Below are 16,952 nucleotides of genomic sequence, written 5' to 3'. Positions count from 1 at the left end.
TTTTTCACCCTGAGAGCCACATTCCTTCTTAAGCAACCATCTAGGTTCTCATGCTGCCAGCGGTGGATGGATAGAGCCAGAGGCAAAAGCAGACGGAACAATGGGTGGTGAGATTTTGTACAAGAAACTACATTCCAGGCATACATTCTCCTCCTATCTATGGTCTCTATCACTGAGGATGTTGTTCTTGTGCCTTTGAGGCTTCAGTTAGCAACAATTTCTGATCGTGGGTTTGTTCTTGGTTAACTTGTCTTCGTTATCCTCCTTTACAGAATTGCTAGATAATGATGTCAGAGATGACATGGAGTGTCTTAAGAAAGCTGTCACAGAACAAGGACTCAATTATTGGTGAGTGGCATCAGCTTTCCTGCTTTTCAGAATGAGTAGCTGGGAAGAAAGTATGATGTAATCATGACAAAGTAGAAGAAACTCTTTTGTAGAAGCCCCTTATTGGGGGTGAAAGTAAGAGTCATACATGCACCATTCTTTCGGTAGTAAGGAAATGTGCTGTAAGAGACATATCCAAAGTCTTCCATCATAAATTATATCAGAAATCTTTTGGTTTCTCTTGAAATTCGTCATATGCTTAAGGAAGGTACACCAACATTCCCACAGAATTTGCTATGGGTCATTCTATTAAGAAAAAGCTTGGGAAGATGTGAGACAGGATGAACAATTTCGGTGATTCCACCAGGCAGCTTTCTGTGAACTGGGGGCTGCTCGTGCATGGCAAGTTTTTCACAATGTCCACGCAACATCATTTTCATCACAGTGCCATCCTATATTTTCTTGTCTCTCCCCCCGCCCAAAAAAAATTAATCCAGATTTACCATTTCTACTTTTTTCAGTTTCCACTACCATTTTTAAAAAACTTATTAGAAGGTTACCCCTCACAGAGCTACAATTCCCACCACTCTTAACAAAGTATACTTTCCAGGATTCTTTTTTTGGGGGGATGTGTTTTGAATGTGCTTTAAAAATGTGGCATGTAAGCAGCCAGAGCTGTATTGTACCTCTAGGATGAGCCTGGCCTAAACATGCCCTAATTTATTGTTCTCTTCAGTTCTACTGTTCAGTATCATGTACCAAAGAAAAGTTCACGGCCAGGCTTTTCTTATTGTAAGTAATTTTCCACAGCTGTCAGTTTCTTTCATTCATTTCTATCTGCCCACCACACACACCCTACCAACATGCACGTGTAGATCAATCAAACAGTGAATGGAACAACAAACTTAATGCCATTGTACATACCAGTGTTACCAAGAATATTAGTTTTTGTTTGTGATGTAACCATGTGTACATCAGCCCCAACCTCCTGCCTACGGATGGAAGGATCTGTCAGTTTTCATTCTCTCCATTCCTCATTTTTCCAATCTGAAATTTAGGTCTCCACATTTCTGCAAAAATTCGCAATTTTTGTTTTTAAAAAAAAACCTCATGAAAATTCTTCAGCATTGTAGTGTGAATTTCCCCTACTAAGCACATTTTTGGAGACAATATTTACGAATGTATACTTTTTTGCAAGCAATTTCTCCTAATATAATGCATTTTGTATGTTATTTTCACTGACATATTCACGTTCATGCACAATTTCCACTGGTTGGAGAACTGCATTGCAAAATTCAGATAAGTGCAAATTTTGAAGGATGGTTGTGTTTTGGTTCTCAGGTCGCTTCAGAACGGAAAGTTGGACTTACCGTGAAGTGCCTTTCTGGTCAGTGGGGAGTGGAGCATACAGGAATGGGTTAACTCCTCCTGTAGGCAGAGTCAAACTGAAACAAAGTGTTAGATGGTGGCCAGCCAGAAGGGGGAGGGAACCACCCTCTAACTGCCAGTCATGATAAAGTTGACCCGGTGAGGCCGGCCACCTGAACATCGTAAAAAATTATGCAACATGCGAAACAGTAAAAGAATATGGAACAATAGTAGACAGTGCAGGAGGTTGTCATAGTAAATAAGTTTATTACGGTCAACGACCAGCAGACATAAAATATACAGCATAATCATAAAATGTATAGTTACAAAGTGGCGGTCAACCAAAACCAATAAAATAATAAAATCCTTTAAAATCTCTAAGCCAACCTTTCCCTCCGGGCGATGGCGGCTACACAGAATTTGGCCACCATAATAGCGACACGTGGTTCCCGGTCTTCCAAGAGTTGATACACTGCAGATGACTCGGGACATCTGCACGTTTTGTACATGGGGAGATAAATAAATGTGTCCCGGAGACCTCGGTATAAGGAGCAATATAATATCACATGATCCACTGATTCCACAGCCCCGGATCCACAGGGACAGATCCATAGGTCGTAAGGGACTCTCTTGTATCTACCCTCCAAAAGCGCTGAGGGAAGTACATTAAATCTCACTAGTGTGAACACCCTTCTATATTTAGCAATACTCACATTGGCTAGGTAATCCGCAGGTGCAGGTGAGACATCCCTGAGCCTCAAGTTGGCATATGCTGCTAATAGGCTCAAACTATTTTGCAACTCGGTATCCCTTATTTGTTGAATAATGGCATCTTTGGCCTTTTAAAAGCCAAGATCTAATACCGTTTTTGTCGAGAAACCGAGAGTAAGCAGTTTGTTAGTTACAGAGTGTTTCCATTGAGATTGAAAAGTATCTACAAGAGTAAGAGGGGCTAAGCCTAAAGGTGCAAATGACATCTTAAGCCAGATGTTAAATCTAAGAATCCAAGCTCGCGACTCCATTTGGAGAGCCCCGACTTCCAGGCGTAAGGCAACATTTGGGACTCAGCCTGGAACATCAAGGATGCTCCTTAGGGATTTGGATTGAATGCATTCCAGGGGGGCAAAATTACCCTGTGCACAGAGTTGCAAGCCGGTTAGGGTGGACTTCGGGTTGAGCTGCAGCCAGGGTAAGACGTGCTCCTACTTCTCTCCGATCCTGTCTTCCCTCTGCCGGATTTCTTCTAATTAATAACAGCCTTTGAGCTCTTGTTATAGAGCAAGACATTCTGAAGTCTGACCTGAGTTTATAATTGACTCTTACTTCCTCTGAAGAACAAACATTTAATTTTTAAGTTCAGATAAGACACGAGTCACTGCCAACTCTTATCTGCTTCCTCTCAATTGCCTATGCTTGAATAGCATTGAGGATCTTCACCAGCACTCTCTACCCCCCTGAATAATAGAGCATAACCAAGCTACCTCTGCTAACAGAGTACTTTTTCATGCTTGGCTTAGCCATCCACCCCTTTTAGCCATTGACAAAGGAACCCCAGTGGCTTATAATGGTCTATACAAGACAGAAATGCAGAGAACTGGGCTTGTTTGAGGGGGAGGAGAATCACCAGCAACTTACGATTACGCACTTCTTTCCTCCCAAGCCAAAGCCAACTTCCCTTGGAAGGGAGTCGCTCGAGTAGACTTTAGATCATCAGCTTTCTAAACATCTGATGAGCGATCCCTCACAATCCAAAAATCTGGCAGAGGAGCTTTTGGATGCAGGCTTCAATTGCTCATCCGGGGGCGATGTCCCTACAGAGCTGTTAACTCTCGACTCGCTGCATGAATTGCAGGATTTTCCGTCTCCATTTTTAATTACACATTCCCCTTGTGGGTCGCCTATCTTGCAGAATACTGCAGACTCATGTCCCCCCCTGCTGGCAAGAGACGATTCTATGATGAAGGAATTGGACTCGATTAAAGCCTATATTGCCGAGACTAACAGCCTATTGACAACACTGGTCCAGGCTATGGGATTACTTTTAAGCAACAAATCTAATGACTCCGGCAGACACTTCAGCCCATCTACTTCTTTATGCTCAACCAAACCGGCCTTCAGAAGGACCTCAAAGGCACACAGCTCCCCCAAGTCGGTGCCAACAAGAGCCCAAAAAAGATCCAAAAACATCAAGAACACCAAATTAAATCCAGGGAAGAAAATGAACTTCAAGCCTCTATTCAAACTCCTAGACCCCCCCTCAAAACCCTCTGAGACAACTCTTCACCATCATGGCATAGCCATCCAGAAAACCCCCACTCGGAAGGCCCCTCCTAGGGCTAATTGCTCCTCTGATCATCAACCCGTAAGACCCAGGGATTCCTCCGGAGGGATAGATCCATCTTCAAAGGTTAGCCCTGCAAGACAAACCTCCAAGCCTGATCCGTCTAGACTGAGCATCCTTCATTCCACAAAGAACCATCTGCCCTCCCATCATGCCTTTATCAGGCAGGAGGAAACTATATCCACTTCCAGGACAAAGATGAAACCATCCCTACCATACCACCCTGTGCATCTTCTGGCCCTTCCTCTTGGAACTTAGTACTACAACCACGGAAGCTTGTTGTCATCTACCACCAAAAGGATTCTGACACTCGGCCTTCCTTTCCAAGCATCCCTTTCTTAGACTCCAGTTTCAGCCGTGCCCTTATGGCCACTCATAGGCAGAGTTTTATTAATCACATGACTAACCTTTCCTCTAACTCACGATCTTGGAGACTCATTGTCACTTTTCATTCTGAGTATGTGACAAATAGGCTATACGACGTAAGAGAGATTTTACAAAAGCAAGGTATCCTGCTTCATTGCTATTTTTTAAATATCCCCCCCCCAGGCCGTTAATACTCCTTCACTACACTATCCCAGGATCCCTCAGAAATGCATTCTCTAGTAATAAGTCAATCCCTTCCCCTCATGATCAACTTATTCCAGGTCCGGGGCAAGTTGGAAGAGATAGCAATCAGCCATTCGCTACTGATAAGGAACTGTCAGGTTCCCAGTCCACACTCGGTCTCTCTTCACCTTACCAAAAGCAACAATGCCACATGGACAGATCCTCATACTCCCTACCCTCTACAAACATCTTTGAGGGTTTCCCCAATGGAGAAGAGGCCACGGTGTCCCGTTCCTTCGCTACGCTGCCCCCCCAGGACCAACTCGATGTTCTGCTAAGACTAGAACATTTCAAGGATTACCTATTGAACATCTTCAAAGAAGGGAATCCATCAGAAGAACGACGGACAACCGTGACCGACCCTACTCCCAACCATTCTTCACCGCCCGGAGAGGTAGTTCAGTCTTCGAATGTCCAGCCCATTTACCATTACTTACCTGCTTTTCTTAACACTAAACAATCTTTAGGGGCTTCCTTACTCACACCCACCTCCTCCAACCTAGATGACCCGGGTAACTCGAAACACACACACCCATGACTTTTCTGATTCTCCCGACCCAATACCTACCTTTCCCAATCCAGAGCTGCTCCATTGACAACATAATTAATTTTATTGTTGTTATGTATTTGTATTTCATATTTTGTGATTGCTGATTTATTGTATTATTTTATGTTGTACACCGCCCAGGGACCCTTTGGCTAAGGGCGGTTTATAAATAAAATAAATAAATAAATAAAGCATGCACTCCTAACTTTACTTTTCCCCGCCCCTTACCCCAATCCTCCCACTTCAAACATGTCAAGCCAAACGCCTCACTTAATTTCCTTTCGTGGAACATAGCCGGTTGTTTGTCCAAATGCAAATCCCCAGATCTGATATCCTATCTATCCAATTTTGATCTGTTTTTCCTTCAAGAAACCTGGGCAGTCGACACAATCACTCTTGAAGATTTTTCCACCATCGATCTTCCAGCAGCCATACCTAAGGGTAAAGGCAGACCCAGGGCAGGGCTGGCCATCTTATATGCAACCTCCTTGGCTGCTACCATTTTCAAACTCCCCCCCTGTGGATCCATGGCCATGGCCGCTATATTAAAATTCAACGACCTATCATTTCTATTAATCAATGTCTACCTCCCTCCTTTTTCAACCAAGAGAGACATCTCTGAAGCTTGGGAGTCCTTAGAGGCCTACATCCTGGATAATGAATTGCATTATCCCCACACTCCTCTCATCTTAATGGGAGATTTTAATGCCAGGATAGGACCAAATAATTCCACCCTTTTTTCCTCCAATCTCTGGGAAGTCACAGATCTTATTGATATAATGGTCTTCCTATGAATGGTCTTCCAAAGACCAAAAGGCAAACTACGGAGGTAACCGCCTACTTCTCATGGCGGGTTGCTTTAACCTGTCAATTCTGAACGGCCATAGCCAGCACAATGGCTGTGCTGAATTCACCTATATTTTGGGCCGGGGCAGTAGCCTGGTTGATTATGTTCTGGTCTCCTCCTCTATATCCAAAGATATTGCCCACTTCACAGTGGGCACCAGACTGGACAGCGACCATCTCCCACTAATGTTGTCATTCTTAACTATATAGAACGGTCAAATGGTCCCAGGCCATATCAGATAGACTAGCTGCCTTCCTGGTATCTCCTCCGGCTCAGGAGCTCAAAGAATGTGTAATGAGGATTACTGACCTGCAACTCAAACTTGCCGCCTATTCTGACCTGACCCTTGCCTTGGACCCTTTCCTAAAACGTAATTCCCCTCTCCCCAAGTCCCACGGCTCTTTCTGCACCAGTTGTTGGTTTGACAACGAATGCGTTGAAGCTAAGAAAAATCTGAGGAGGATCTACGCCTTATATAGAAATAGCAACTCAAACCATCTCCCGCCGGAATACTATGTCACCAAGCGTAATTATAAATCCCTCCTGCGCCTCAAAAAGAGGCAAGCCATTCATGCAGGGTGGAAGACATTAATAAATGCCGCCAAACTAAACGACTCTAAGATGTTTTGGGCCATGGTTTTGGATTCTCTTTCCTCCCCTAACCCAGTTGCCTGCCACATCCCCTCGCATGCATGGGAAAAACATTTCTCAGACCTCTTCAAGGAACCCACAGCAACACTCTCCTCCAAGTTAAACTGCCCGGCTCTCTCAGACCTTCCCCCTTGGACTCCCGTCACACAGGATGAGATTATTTTACTCATCAATGGATTGAAGTCCGGTAAAGCTCCTGGCCCTGATTCTATCCCCCCTGATCTATTGAAGATACAATCTTCATGGTGGGCCCCCTCCTCTCCAATCTTTTTACATGGATAAATACTTCCGGCCTTATTCCATCCTCATGGCTCGAAGCCACCGTGATCCCCATCTACAAAAAGGGGCCCAAGGATAATCCCAAGAATTACAGACCCATCAGTCTACTATCCACAGTTGGGAAACTGTATGCCAGATACCTCAATGATAGACTGACTTCATGGATTGAGGAGGAATCCGTTCTTGGCCCCGAACAGGCAGGTTTTAGAAAAGCTAGATCCACCCTTGACCACTGTATCCTCCTAAGACACCTTGCCGAAAAGTACACTAGTCCCCTAGGCAATGGTCTCTACGTGGCCTTTATTGACCTCCAAACGGCCTTTGATTCAATTCCCAGAGACAGGCTCTGGACAAAACTTCTGCAAACATCCATCGAAAAAAGACTTCTATTTCTCATTTTCCAACTTCACCAGCCTTCTATTTTTCGGGTCCGGTGTAGATCTGATGGATCCATGACTAACCCCATTCTAGTCAATAGGGGAGTAAGACAAGGTTGCATACTGGCCCCCACACTTTTCAATCTTTACTTAAACGATCTCAGTTCCCACTGCCAATCTATCAATTTTCACTCTCCTAAAATAGCTGATCAGGCCTGTCCCCTACTACTCTACGTCGACGATACGGCCTTACTATCCCTATCTAAAATAGGCCTCAGAAGGCTCTTACGTACCTACATGGCCTATTGTGCTTCTAACCTCCTGACCATCAACTTCTCAAAAACGAAGATTCTGATCTTCTCCCCGCGGCTAGCCACACCAGTCTGGAGAATCAATGGCCAGAGGATTTCCCAGGTTTGGGAATATAAATACTTGGGGATCACGTTCCATTCTTCACTATCTTGGACCCCCCACATTCGATCCTCTGTCGCCGTGGCCAGGACCATGGCCAAAGCGCTACTACGCTTTTATTTTTCCAAAGGCGGCCAATTTGTCCCTGCAGCCACCAGAGTCTTTGCCGCCAAGATTATCTCCCAACTTTTGTACGGAAGCCCAGTATGGATTCTTAACCTCTGTCCCAAAATAGAGGCAATTCAATCTAATTTCTCCCGCTGCGTTCCTAATGCAGTTCTAAGACTTGAGACCGGGATGTCTTCCTTAGAATCCCTTGCCTGCTCCTGAACACTGTGTTTCTGGGCCAAGCTGGCCTCCTCCAATCTTGTGCAGGGATACCTCTCTGCCATCCAGCTGGATTCCTTTAATACCTCCTGGGCTAAATCGGTCCTGCACAAATTTTCTTCCCTTGGCCTTTCATGGGAGTCATTATCTTCCCTAGATCCAATCTCAATCAAAGCTGCCATCAATAGGAGACTAAGGGATACAGATCTCCAGCGGGATACAGCTAACACCACCAAAACCTGTTCCCCTACATACTCTGGGTTGAGGTTCTTTACCCCTCTCCCTGCCCCATACTTAGAATTCATTGACCTTCCGTGCTATAGATTAGCCTTCACTAGGGCCAGGATTAACTGCCTAACGTCAGCCCTTCTTGAAGGCCGCTATCGGGGCATTCCGTATGCCCAACGTCTTTGTTCTTGCCCCCTTAATGAAATTGAATCCCTTTCACACGTCCTCTTTACCTGCCCCTTTTACTCTATCCCATGTGTCAAGCTCTTAAAACCCCTGATTGCAAATTTCCCACAATACAGAACAATCCCTGACCAATTACAACTTCTCCTAAGTGGCACTGACAAATTCATATCGCTCGGGGTCGCCAAGTTTCTCCATCTGTGTCAATCCTTACGTTGTGAAAATATCACAAACCCCTTGCGTTGACAGATTTTTCCCTTCCATACCTTCCTATTTCAATTTTATATGCCTGTACTTTTAATTTCTAGTTTTTAATTTTATGTATAACAGGTCATTGACCGTACAATAAACATTGATTGATATGCTGCTAATAGGCTCAAACTATTTTGCAACTCGGTATCCCTTATTTGTTGAATAATGGCATCTTTGGCCTTTTAAAAGCCAAGATCTAATACCGTTTTTGTCGAGAAACCGAGAGTCAGCAGTTTGTTAGTTACAGAGTGTTTCCATTGAGATTGAAAAGTATCTACAAGAGTAAGAGGGGCTAAGCCGAAAGGTGCAAACGACATCTTAAGCCAGAAGTTAAATCTAAGAATCCAAGCTCGCGACTCCATTTGGAGAGCCCCGACTTCCAGGCGTAAGGCAACATTTGGGACCCAGCCTGGAACATCAAGGATGCTCCTTAGGGATTTGGATTGAATGCATTCCAGGGGGGCAAAATTACCCTGTGCACAGAGTTACAAGCTGTATAACAGCTGGGGAGAGACCTTGGCATTAAACACTTGCATTGCCGAGGGGAAATACTGCCTCCCTTTCAAAAAGAAGAAAGCAAGTAGAGCTCTTGTGCTTCTCTGGGCATTCTCGGCTGCGTTGTTAATATGCGTTTTCCAAGAACCAGAGGAATGAAATGTTATACCCAGGTACTTGAAAACTGGGACCTGGTCAATTGAATGATTGTTTAATTTCCAGCAATGTTTAGTCCTTTCACGGGAAAAGACCAATATCTTAGACTTGGCATAATTTACTTCTAAGTTCTCTAGTGTACAAAAGGTAGTTAGTGCTCTCAAAAGACGACGAAGCCCCACCTTAGTTGCGGATAGGAGGGCCACATCATCTGCGTAGAGCAGGGCAGAAAGAGATCTGCCTGCCAACTTAGGGGGGGTGCGAATTTACCGCCTCCAGATATTTAGGTAATGAGTTAATATAAAAATTGAAAAGGGATGGAGCCAAAATGCATCCCTGCTTAACTCCATTGTAAGCTGGAATTGGGGCGGACAGATGGCCATTGCGGTTTCATCTTACCCTCAGACATGTTTTATCATATAAACTGCTAATTAAGATTAAAAGGCGCCTATCAATGTTGGTTTCACCAAGTTGCGAACGCAAACTGCTATGGACCTCGAAGAGGAGGTCCTTCCCACCCCTGGCCTAGCCACCCCTGCAGGGTGGGACTGTATGCTCCACTCCCCACTGACCAGAAAGACACTTCACGGTAAGTCCAATTTTCAGTTCTCGGTCAGTGGGGTCATGGAGCATACAGGAATGGGATGTACCGAAGCAGTGAACCCCACATCCCTAGGGGGGATGCAGGGCTAGGCCACTACTCTATGAAGGACCCTCCTGCTGAAGGCTGCATTGGCAGAGGCGAACTTATCCACCTTATAACGTTTGATAAAGGCTTTGTGTCCATGTAGCTGCCTTACAGATCTCCTCCAGTGGAGCCTCCCTGTGGAGTGCAGCCATGGCAGCTGCTCCCTGACTGAGTGAGCAGTGATGCCACTTGGCGGAGACCTGTCTGTCACCTGATGGGCTATGGCCACACACTCCCTGACCCACCTGCTGATAGTGGAGCTTGACACCTTACATCCTTGTGGTCCCTTTTTGAAGGAGACAAATAGGGACTTTGTCTTATGGAAAGACTCAGTCCTGTCTAGATAGATCCTGAGAATCTGTCTGACATCCAGTTTGTGCCATTCCTTTTCTCTAGGATGAATAGGCAAAGAAATGTCCTGCCCCCTGTGGAATACTGAATTCACCTTAGGCAAAAAAGCAGGATCTGGATGAAGAACCACTTTGTCTGCGTAAAAAGTACAAAGCTCCTCTCGGGCTGAGAGAGCTCCAATCTCTCCTACCCTCCAAGCCGACGTCACCACCACCAAAAACACCGTCTTAAGGGTGAGCAACTTAATAGACGATGTGCGAGCTGGTTCAAATGGTGAAGAACAGAGAGCTGTAAGGACCAAGGGCAGATCCCAAGATGGAAATCTATATATAGTGGGAGGAGAAACGATGGATGCTCCCTGCAAAAAATGTTTGACCCTGGGGTGGAATGCCAAAGAGCCACCTTCTGGTGGAGAAACCATGGTACTGAGCACCACTGCCTGGCGCTTTAGTGTGCTAGAGGCCAAACCCTGATCCAGACCATCCTGCAGGAAATCCAGAATGATCCTAAGATTGCACTCACTGTGCAACAGGTGTTTACACCTTCACCACCAATCGAAAACTCTCCACATGGTATCATAAATCCTCTGTGTGGAGGGCCTGCGTGAGGCCATTAGGGTGCCTATGACCCTATCTGAGAGACCCTCTTCCTTCAGGGACTGCCGCTCAATCTCCACACGTGAAGCTGAAGCCAGTCTGGATCTGGGTGGAGCAAGGGTCCCTGAGAGAGAAGATCTTGTCTCCGAGGGAGCCTCCAAGGAGGTTCCGAGCTGAGGTCCACCAGATCGGAGAACCATGGACGTCTGGGCCAATGGGGAGCTATCACCACTGGCTGCACTTGGAGAGCCCTGAGCCTGCGTAGGAACCGGGGCAGGAGAGGTGGGGGGGGAAATGCATACAGTAGACCCTGGGGCCAGGGCGCAGGGAGGGTGTCCGCGTCCTGTGCTCTGGGCTCCTTGTAATGCAACATGAAGCTGTTGACCTACACGTTCGTCTTGGATGCAAAGGAGTCCCGCATCTCTGAGCCAGCTGGTGAAAGACTTCCGTGTGGAGAGACCATTCGCCCTGTTGTACCTGCTCTCTGCTGAGCCAATCTGCCTGGGTGTTCATTGTCCCCTTTGGATGAACAGCTGCAACGGATATCAGGTGCTGTTCTGCCCATCTGAAGAGGAGAGGTTTCCTTCTGCAGGGAGCCTGACCTCGTTCCCCCCTGAAGGTTCAAATGAGCCATCATGGAAACGTTGTCGGTCTGGACCAGTAAGTGGGCTTGTTGCAGGATGGGTAGGAAGTGCTGGAGAGCCAATCTGACCGTTCGGAGCTCCAGCCAGTTGATTGAATGCACCCTTTCCTGTGCCTGCCACGTTCCCTGTGCAAACTGATTCAGGCACGTCGCCCCCCATCCGGAGAGACTGGCATTTCTGGTGGCAACCATGACTGAAGGAATCCTGAGGGACAGACCCTTCTGGAGATTGGGCAGATGGCACCACCAGCATAGAGAAGCCCTCACTTCTCTGGTGACAAGAACTAATTCCTTCCACCGACAAGCAATCTTGTCCGAGAAAGGCAGCAGAAGCCATTGTAACGCTCTGGAGTGAAATCTCGCCCAGGGTACTCAGTCCATTGCTGCTATCATTGAGCCCTGGAGCTTGGCGGGGTCGCTCAACCAGACCTGCCTGCTGAAACAGGTAAGAAGTTGACACTGGAGCTTGGATATCCTGTCTTCCGACAGGAATAACCTGGCCTGCTCCATATCTATTACTACCCCAAGGTGTTGGAGGTGTTGCGTCGGCAACAAATGACTCTTGGCCATTTTGATAACGAAGCTGTGGGCTTCCAGAGAGCAAATAGTGCTCTCCATGCCTCGTCTTGCCCTCTGAAGAGATGGGGCCCCGATAAGAAGGTTGCCTAGGTAGGGGTACACGTGTACCCCCTGAGTGTGAAGGTGCACCACCACTGCTGCCCAGAGTTTCGTGAAAACTCTGGGAGCGGAGGGGAGACAAAATGGTAGAGCTTTGTATTGGAACTGCTGCTCTCCATGTGCAAATCGTAGAAACCAGTGATGTTGGGGCAGAATCGGTATGTGGAGATATGCCTCCGCAAGGTCTATGGAGGTGAGGAAGTCTCTGGGCTGAATTGCCTCCGCAATCGACCGGAGTGTCTCCAGTTTGAATTTCCTGGGCCGGATGAACAGGTTCAAAAATTTCAAGTCCAATATGGCACGGAGATCACCATTGTGTTTGGGCACCATAAAAAAGAAAGAGAAGGTCCCTGATCCATGCTGAGGTGTTGGCACCTGTTCTATGGCGCCTATGTCAATGAGATGAGCTATGGCATCTAGGGTTCCCTGCCTTTTTTGTGGGTTGTGAGCCATGGGGACCAGAATCCACTTGTCTGCGGGAATGGATGAGAATTCCAGGGAATACCCCTTCATCACTGTGTCCAATATCCACTTGTCGGTAGTGGATGCTGCCCAAGCCTCTGCAAAGAATTGTAGCCTGCCCCCAATTGGCAACTCTGCGGCATCAGGATTGAGCCAGCTTAGAGTTGGGCTTAGGCTGTCATTGTCTACCGAATCTACTTGCCGTGGAAGAGGTGCGGTGCTGCTGTTGGGCTGCACACCAGGAAGAGCTCCAGGAACTTCTGCTCTGTCTGTCTGTTCCTATATGCAGAAGGATAAGATCTTGGATGAAAGGACTGTCCTGACTTCCAGCGAGATTGCTTGCCCTCATCCTTTTTCTTGGCCATGGTCAAAGCTTCTTCTTGTCCCTTGTCTCCACCAAATGGCGATCCAAGGACTTGCTGAAAAGGTGCCCTCCCGCATAAGGGAGAACGGACAGGCTGGCTTTGGAATAGTGATCCACCTCCCACTGCTTAAGCCAAATGTTTCTTCTTACCACCACCACGTTCCCTAGGGCCCAAGCTGAGTACTGCAAACTGTCCATGGAGGAATCAGCCAAGAATTCCACAGTTTTGGCCAATTTATTAAGTCCCTCCTGGACATGCTTGGCATCAGATGGAACCTCTTCCATCAGTGCCCTGACCCATTTGACTGCTGCCCCGGGCCAGAAAGGAGTTAGCCGCTGCTGCCCTTATGGCCAGAGCCGCAGCCTCATGTCCATGCCAGAGCGCAGTGTCACTGTGTCTGTCACTAGGGTCAGACAAGGAATCCCCTTCCTTAGGGATAGCTGTTTTGGCGCCTGAAGCCGATACCAGCTCATCTATGGCCGGGACTTTCTGGCTGTCAATCACTGGGGGAGGAAGATTGTAAAGTTTTTTGGACAAGACGTGGGCCTTTGGCTGGCTGTTTGGCTGGCTGTTCCCTTTCCTCCTCAACTATGTCCTTAAATAGCTTCGGAAAGGGAATGCCCATAACCGTCTGCCCCGACCAAGGGAAGACATCAGAGAAACCTTGCTGCCCCTTGTCCCCAGCCTCCACATTGGAACAGGTCTCCTTAGGTAGCTCCAAATGCAGGCACGCCATAGCCTCGGTTACCAGCACCGAAAATGTGTCAGGCAAATAAAGCCTCTTCTGCACTGAGGGCAGAGGCAGAGCATCATCCCCAGATAACTGTCCCTCCTCCCTCTCCGACTCCTCCGAGCCAGAATCTAGATGCCCAACGGCCTCTAAGGAAATCGGGCTAAGGCTGTTTCCTCTGTGGCAACGCCTGGACCCAGAAGAGCGTCCCTTGCTGTGCCCTCCAGATCTGTGGTGGCCTTTGTGCTTGGTCCTGTTGCTCGCCACAACTGGACTAGAGCCAGAGGAAGAAGAAGAGAAGGACCATGACGCTGAGCTTGAGGAAGGAGATGGAGAGTGCACGCGGCCAAGTCTGGGCTGCTTTTTTCTGTGAGAGTGAGCCAGGCGCTTGGCCAGCGAGGCTCCTGCCTCCCTCATCATGGCCTTACTGAGCCACCCAGGGCCGTATTAAGCTGAGGAGGGCCCCTAGGCTGATTGGTGTTTGGGGGCCCCTATCCCCACGCTTCACCTACCTTTCTGTTGTTTTCTGCGGCGTGTGCAGGTTTGCCATCAATGAAGATGGCGGCAGAGGTTTCTCTAAGGAGCTGAAGCCTCTGCCGCCATCTTTGTTGATGGCAGCAATGCGCACGTGTAGCACGTATGTGTGCCATCAGCCAAGATGGCAGCAGAGGCTTCAGCCTCTTAAGGAAACCTCAGCCGCCATCTTTATTGATGGCAAATCTGTGCGCCGCAAAAAACAATGGAAAGGTAGGTAAAGCTGGGGGATAGCAAGGGGATGGCGGTCCGTGGATGCTTACGCGGATCATGGAAGGAGAGCAGAGGGCCCCCTGTAGCTCCAGAGGCCCTCGGGCCAGTGCCCCATGGGCCCCCAAGAACTCCGGGCCCCTAGGCTTCAGCCTACGAAGCCTAATGGATAATCCGGCCCTGGAGTCACCTCATCATGGAGGAGGACGAACCTTCCTCAGACTCCTGACAATGCCAAGTTCTCTTGTGATGAATGCCCCCCCACAGTGTGTGGACGCCAACTGGGATGGAGTCCCCCCTGCTGAGGGGGAAGGTAGCATGGCCCCCACCACTGAAGCAAGAGTACCAACAGCAGTATCATGCTGGTGCTCCCCCTCACTAAAAGACAAGACATTGTCCTCTAAGGAGGAGTGATGTTCAGTTGGCTGAGCCATTCAAGCCCATTTTTCCTTTTGGGGGGGTTGGTACTACGTGAGCACCCCCTCAAGACCCCATAGACACGGTGATGGCCAGAGAAAAAGAGAGGGGGACAGTGCTGTATGGTGTCGCTGTTTCCTTTCCCACTTGCTTTTCCTGCCTCTGACTATTAATGGTGGGGAAAATTCCCCTCCCCCACAGACTTGGCAAACGTCCTGCTGGAAGGGGAAAAAAGATGGGAAACAGAGAGCTGCCGCTGGGATGGAGAGGCGGGCTGAGACGCCTCTCGGCATCCCCCCTTTACAGGCACGACTGGGTGGTGTCGCTGGAACAGGGGGGGGCTGGGACACTTCTCGGCTACCCCCCCTTCAGCTATAGAAGCCTTGCTATGGAGCTTTGAACACACGCCGCTGCCCTGAGACTGTGGAGGGACCTGGGACGGCTTCCAGCTACCTCCCACTCCCACCAGAAGAACATGAGTTCAGGTGCTGTAACTTACTGGTGTCCTGAGGTAATGGAGGGGCCTGGGACTTCTACCTCCCGCCCCGAGAGATGAGTGAAGGGCTGAAAAGATGTGCTGCCGCCGTGAGGCAATGGAGGGGCCTGGCCTGGCCTGACCAACAGTCAGTTTTTTACGCTACCACCCCATACCAATTGCGGTACTGGGCAGAGTAGGCCTGGACTGGCACTCAGTCATTACGCTACCACCCCATACCAATTGCGGTACTGGGCAAAGCAAGCCATTGCCAGCATTCAGACGTTATACGCTACCACCCCATACCAAGCACGGTACTGGGCAGAGCAAACCTTTGGGGCACTCAAACGTAATGATGCCACCCCTTACCAACTGCGGTACTGGGCAGAGCATGCCTTTTTGCTTTTGCACCCAGTCCTTTTGTTTGGTGGCCATTCCACCTCCCAGGCTATCTGGACTCACAGTGGTCAGTGAGTCAGCAACCTTACCATAACTCCTCCTCATGGCCTCTAAACAGGATGAGGCCGAGCTGCTTGGCTTCTCGCTCGCACAGTCAGCTCAACCTATGGCGAGCCCACCTCTTCCCCTGTCGGGTCAGAAGGCTGCTCAACCTCCTCCTGTCACCAAGAAATCAAGGAGGACACGCCACAAGGGACCCTCTAGTCAGCCCTCCAGCAGGGCTAGATACATGGGGCAGGAGGAGCAGACACATGTCCTAGTGCCCCAGACAGCCCATAACCTCAGGGACCAGGGACCCTCAAGGCCGGGGTTAGGCAACATACCCAATGTAGAGTCCTCAGATGGCAAATCTAGTGGCCTCTCCCAGCAAACAGCTTGCCCAATGCGCTCGTCAAGCCGTTCTACTTCGAGCCGGGGCCGGCCTCTGGATTTTCAGGAGGATTTCATGGAGAAGGTTAGGGAGGCCTTCTTGAGCTCCATGTCTAGCAGCTTCGACTCTCTTCAAGCCACAGTCTCTACCCACCCCTCCAAGTCAATTTCTTCCGGGGGGCAAAAGGCTAGGAGCAAGTCTCATCGCACGACGGAGCCTCTCCCTCATCCAGAGGAGGAGGGGGAGTTGTCCCCGAGTCCCTTTGACACGTCGAGAGACAGGTTCCGCGAGGACCAACCACAAGACCATGACCTCCCATTGGATGAGGAGCTCTCAGAGGTGGGTTGGAGCACCAATTCTGAGGATGAGAAGCCTGAGCCTCTTCTGCAGCGCCTCTTCAAGTCTTCTGACTACCCGCTGCTCATGAGGAGAGTCAGGACTACCTTGGGCATGGAAAACCTGGGGGTTGATAAGGCTGCTGCTACAGGCATAGATCCGGAACGGGCTTTACCCTGTCTTGCAGCCCCCATTCTAGCTTTGGTCCGCAGGTCTGCCCTGGCGGAATGGAACAATACC

Source organism: Rhineura floridana, chromosome 3 (assembly GCF_030035675.1).
Source record: "Rhineura floridana isolate rRhiFlo1 chromosome 3, rRhiFlo1.hap2, whole genome shotgun sequence".
NCBI classification, from domain to species: domain Eukaryota; kingdom Metazoa; phylum Chordata; class Lepidosauria; order Squamata; family Rhineuridae; genus Rhineura; species Rhineura floridana.
This window is presented reverse-complemented; position numbering follows the sequence as displayed.